The following is a 5,799-nucleotide window of genomic DNA, read 5'->3' as shown; positions in this document are numbered from 1 at the left end:
AAGGCTACCATGGTTTTTTTACTGTGAGTTAATTTTTCTTATTTTCTAACATACAACCGACACAGAATCCTCAACAGTGAGCCACTTCCACACTCCGACCGACGAGGCAATGACAAAGTCCTCGGACACCAACTACCCTTCCCCACGGTGGCAGAATGCTTCAGCTTCAGCTTCCTGATGACACTATTTATTCCCCCCTCCCCCAGGGCCAGTCAGTCATCACCACATAGCTGGGCTGCATTATGATGCCCACCCTGTGTCGGACGCTGCCATAAATATAATATGTACCTATAACTCAGCTGACAGCACCCTCACACGCCACGAATCCTTAAATTCTGAGTGACCGCCAAGGCTCTTCGCAACCCAGAATTCCGCTGCCACTAGGGGTCGCCGGGATCCAGCCGTCTTCGTAAGTGCCAGGATTTGAAGTGAGATCTTTCCTCAGCCGTTCACCACTGGCCCTTGATGCAGCCGGCTGTAGTCAACCATAGTTTGGCGTGGAGTTTGGGACATCGGGTCTCTGTACCGTCACTTGGCCATATTCACCAGGACAACGGTAAACGGCACAGCCAGGTCTGCTACGTACATATATGGATATGGTGTCTGTTCTTGGGACACGTCTGAAAGAACAGACACCATATCCATATAAGTATATAGTTCTGGCAATACCGGCCATGACCTTCTTCTTCTGTGCGGATGCACACATATTACCTAAACTCTTACGGGACTTGGTAAGAATGTCTTCCACGATTGATGAGTGTGTTGGGTAGGGACACTACGAATGTAGTGTGTGGACATATAAGGTGAGAATATGGGTCTCGTGGGAGGCATGCGCGAGATAGTCCCTGCAGTCGCAATATCGTCTGTGCCCTCGGTGGCTCAGATGGATAGAGCGTCTGCCATGTAAGCAGGAGATCCTGGGTTCGAGTCCCGGGCGGGGCACACATTTTCAACTGTCCCCGTTGATATATATCAACGCCTGTCAGCAGCTGAAGGTATTAATATATAATTCTAATTTCATTCCAATGTCTGCTATGGGTTCAGTTACACATAATGTGTACAGGGTCTGATGTACCATCAGTGGGTGCTCAATAACTGCTGCTGATGACAGCACTGTGAAGTCAGCTGGTAACACCTATATTGTATGCCAATGATATAACAATACTGACACTTCATATCACATATACAGAAGTATTATTGTTTTCTTAATTTTGTATGTTTTCACGTTTGTCTAATTTTACTGAATATTGTTATGAATTTTATGTCCTTTTGTACGTGAAATGTATTGAATTTCTATTCATGCTTTGGAATTGTAGATTTGAAAGGAAAAGATGGAGGAAGTCGCCGTATGCCTGGGAGGTGAACGTGCCTTTAGAAAACGTGGAGGTGAAGTTGGTGCGCCCACACTTGGACAATTACTAGCCTGTCACCAGCCATTGACGTGGAAGCAACTGGAGGGAAGAGCGACGCGAAATTATAGTTAATTCCACTCGAGTGGAATTGGCATTGGCATGGCTTTAGAAGGACATTTGAATTGGAATGCCGTTGGAATGACAACGTAGCATATAGTGGCATGCTCTAATTTACATTTCAGTGGCCAAGGAGAAGCTTATAGATCATATATGCAGGGCCACGATTGATTTCCTGGCCATCGCAACCGTCACAGCACCTCAACTCTTCGACCACCTACAGGCAGTGTAGAAAATTAAAACTGTTACATTTTGCAGGAGCCAATGCTTCGCGAAGTTTATTCAACGTAAGCATTAATTTGAACTGGTATACACTGACATGTATACTTCACCTGTGGCAGGTTCCTACTCCTGCTCCATGAATAGTTCCGAGTAATCATAAAAGTGAAAGTTTTTAAAGTTTTTACTTTAAACAGTTGATTAATTTATTTGCTAAATCTTACTTAAGATTATGTGGGTCCAGTTTTCTAATCTCAGAGATAATGCAATTTCCAAGTGCTCTCCGTGTTCCTAAAAGTGAATAACTTCGTTAAACATTAAATTGTATTTACTAAGTTTGCATAAAGAAGTACTATTGGATATATTTTTATTTGTTATGCAAATTTGGCCTGAAAAGTGTTTTGTAAACTATCTTGTAAGTCATACTAGTTTAAGGGCCCATTATATTTTAGACATTGTACAGGTTTTTAAACAGTGAACTTTTATGAAAGAGTAGTGTGTCTACGTTCTGTATGTTGGTTTACAGTAAATGAGAGTAGTGTGTCTACGTTCTGTATGTTGGTTTACAGTAAATGTGCCTGTGAAAGAGTGTGTAGTAATGTGTAACAGTTTGAGGGTACCCATATTATAGACACTATGCAGTTTATTGACCACTTAAATTTCATTCAAGAATTTCTTGGTTCGTGCATAGTGAAAGTTTGACTAGAAGTTTAATATTGTATCCTTACAGAGCCAGGTCTCTCATGCACTAGTTAATGTGTTATTCGGTAACCAATATACTTTCCTTAAAGTATATCTTGCTTCCATCTCATGTGATTGCGTACAGTAAAAGTTTGGTTAAATTTGTAATGATGCCCTATAGCATTGTTAAAATGAGTACTTTAGCTTTGTGTGATACCTCACAATAGTTATATTTCTTAATATGTAAATTGTACATTACTCATGGCCATATCGATTGCATGTAAATGCTTAAAGATGGATAAATAAATAAATACCTGTATGCTAAACAATGTACTAGACATTAGTCATTTAAAGCTCTTAAAGAACATAGAGGTGACTTAATTTGTCAGTTAGTACACATTTGTGTGGCAGAGTTTATTGTTTTCTTTATGCTTAACGATAGATATCTTTATGGTGATAGCAAAAGGCTGATACTTCTAGTGTATTCACGTCTGATTACATTTTATTGTACAATCTAAACGTAAAGAAACTCCCATATGTTATTGTAATTCCGAGAAAATGACAGTTTTTCAACATTTGCTCTGAAATTATTTGTCCATCTTACACTGGCATTCCTTTTTGTTTGTCTTATCATACATAGTTACTATTGTCTGAGGAACATTTGTTCGAACCCATTATTGTTTCAGTTCATATTTTTCATATAAAGCTAACCCAAGGAAAGAAATTCATAGTCCAATTGCTTATTCCATTAGACACAAAATTACAGTCATCTAAATCGTATAAAATGGGAAACATTAATTGAAGTTATGGAAACTGGGCCGTAAACATACACAAAGTTAATGCTACAAGCTGCACCAGGTGGCACTGTATGTCGTATTTGCCTAACGAGGCGATGTCCAAGACATCATCACTTGGCTAAGAAGACTGAGTGATTGTATCTTAAAAGACAAAGTGGTTGATGTAAAGCATAAAACAAGAACAATTAAATCTCGTGTGACATAATCGACAAACTGTCAGTCTGACTGCATACACCAATTCCGCAGCCACAGCTACCCTTCCGTCGGTCACCAGAGGTTAAAATGGTAAAACTTCGAGGACTTTAAATATTTCATCCAGTTCATCGTCGTTTCTTGTGAACAACCACTGCGTCCAATATTGCTGTAACCTTCACTTTTGTCTGGAACCGCAAGACCGCTCCGGTCGCAGGTTCGAATCCTGCCTCGGGCATGGATGTTTGTGATGTCCTTAGGTTAGTTAGGTTTAACTAGTTCTAAGTTCTAGGGGCTAATGACCTCAGCAGTTGAGTCCCATAGTGCTCAGAGCCATTTGAACCATTTGAACCTTCACTTTTCCATAAGAGAAAAATTGTCGTCTGTAGAAAACAAAGTAAATGGTCTTTTGACACATCTTCGAATGTTTAAAAGCGAGAATATTCTTGAATTGACAATTTTCTAGATTTAGATGGCATCCCGTTTGAATATCATTTCTTTAAGTCAACACTGAACTACGATATTAAGCAAATATTTTTAAAAACACTAGTGTTGCTGATTTCCAGACACTGTTCACCTCCACGGGTGTTGCCTCGTGATTTTTTATTTTGACTGAGTGCCCGAACAAGATTATATAGTGATAATATTGTTAATCTTACCACTATTTTCCTATTCTTTTCGTTCGCTTTTGGCAGATGGCATCAGCAGGGGAGCATTCCAAAATGGCGTCTGACACCGAAGTGCGTATAAACCGTAGATTTGTCACCAAATTCTCTACTACTGAACGAAGTGTGTCAACTGATATCCGTCGACGCTTGTTGAAGAAGCGTAGACACGATACGATAGATGTGATAATGTGAGGCGGAAGGTACCGCGTTTCGGTAGTGGTGGAAAGGACGTGTACGACAAAATTTGCCCAGGTCGACCCTGCTCGTCTCTCCCTGATATCAAATGGCGTTGCGGTGTACTTCTCGGTGACTAAGGGATTGTGTGCACAGCGAAGAGAAGACGTTACGCAACCTTGGTTACTGCAAAATGCGTGCGAGGTTGGCTCCGCTGATGATTACACAAGACCAAAACAAATATCCATTTTTTAATGGGGGGTGGGGGTGATTATTGAATGACAATTTGTCGGGAGCTGCTGGACCAGTACAAGAATGAAGGTGAAAATTTTGTGAATTCCATCATCACCGGAGATGAGTTGTGGTGGTACCACTACGGTCCAGAATCCAAAAACACTGCCTGAAGTGTCGACATGAAAATTCTCCAAGAAAGTTTTAGTTCGAGACAGAAATCTGCAGTCTTCTGGGTCTAGCCATGGTTTGGATTTTTCTGATGTTTTGTAGCGTTCTGAAATGAGAGTTGCCTTAAACTTCAAGATGAGACTGTAGTAATGGCAATAGTTTTATTCATCCGTAGATCACTTTTAGAAGCATGTTGAACATATCTTGGTATTAAAACTTAAGAAAAATAAAAATAAAGAAATTCAGATATGCAGACATTTACGTACTTACATGTCTAGTAAGACAAGCGTAACACATAGTCGGCCGTGGCCTTATAGTAAGAACAGTCCCGGAATTTGCCTGAAATAATTTATGGAAAACACGGGAAACCTACATCAGGATGGTTGGGTGAAGACTGCAGTCTCCACCCTACCGAATACAAGGCCACTCTGTTTGATACAGCGCTATGTCATTCGGTTTATTCCTGGTGTACTATATAGTTTTTCAAATAAGCTGAAGCTTGAATTCCAAAGTCAGGGCAAAGACGAATACAAACTTCAGACTGCAGGCCCTAAAACACTTTGTGAGTATAGAAGTACGTAAGCAAAGATCCGCGCTCTGGCACTAGACGGGTCAGTCAATACCGACCGACCGCCGTGTCGTCCTTTGCCAATGACATCATCGGATGCGGTAAGGAGGGGTATGTGGTCAGCACACCACTGCGCCGGTCGTTGTCCGGTTTCTTGATCTTGGAACCGCTACCAGGCAGTTAGCTACGCTGCCCATTCACTAGGGAACCGTACTAGCTTCCCCTCACCGATCTGATTCGTACTGACAGGCTGTGTAGGGCACGATGAGGATTTCAACACGCATGAATAGGAAGACGCAACTCTCAGTCGGTTTCGAGAAAATCGAGTTTGAAGATTTTAGGCGTGCTTATACATTTTATACAATCGCAAGCAGGCAAAATATCTCCAGCCGATCGAATTGATTCCTTAGTTTCCTAAAGGCGATGGCTCTGGATCGAGTCTCACTGTCAGTACTACCTTTTTCTGTGAATTATCTCCACCAATATTTGGTGCTGTGCTTTGATATGCGTGGAACGCCGCGAAATTATGTGTCAACCGAGAGCCGTTTATGAACGTAAAGCAAGCTTGTTTTGCAATAGAAACATTGAAAAAAACGAAGGCCGTGTTAAACTTCGGCGTTCCTTACATC

General features: G+C 41.1%; 1 non-coding gene across 1 annotated transcript; it reads left to right on the top strand.

Moving 5' to 3' along the window:
- The first annotated feature begins 867 nt into the window (after nucleotides 1-867).
- On the top strand, nucleotides 868-942 carry Trnat-ugu. The gene has a single exon. It is a non-coding gene; the product is annotated as a tRNA-Thr (tRNA).
- The last annotated feature ends 4,857 nt before the right edge of the window (nucleotides 943-5,799 follow it).

Source organism: Schistocerca piceifrons, chromosome 3 (assembly GCF_021461385.2).
Source record: "Schistocerca piceifrons isolate TAMUIC-IGC-003096 chromosome 3, iqSchPice1.1, whole genome shotgun sequence".
NCBI classification, from domain to species: Eukaryota; Metazoa; Arthropoda; class Insecta; order Orthoptera; family Acrididae; genus Schistocerca; species Schistocerca piceifrons.
The sequence above is the reverse complement of the archived record's forward strand: the minus strand, read 5'-3'. Positions and strand labels throughout refer to the sequence as shown.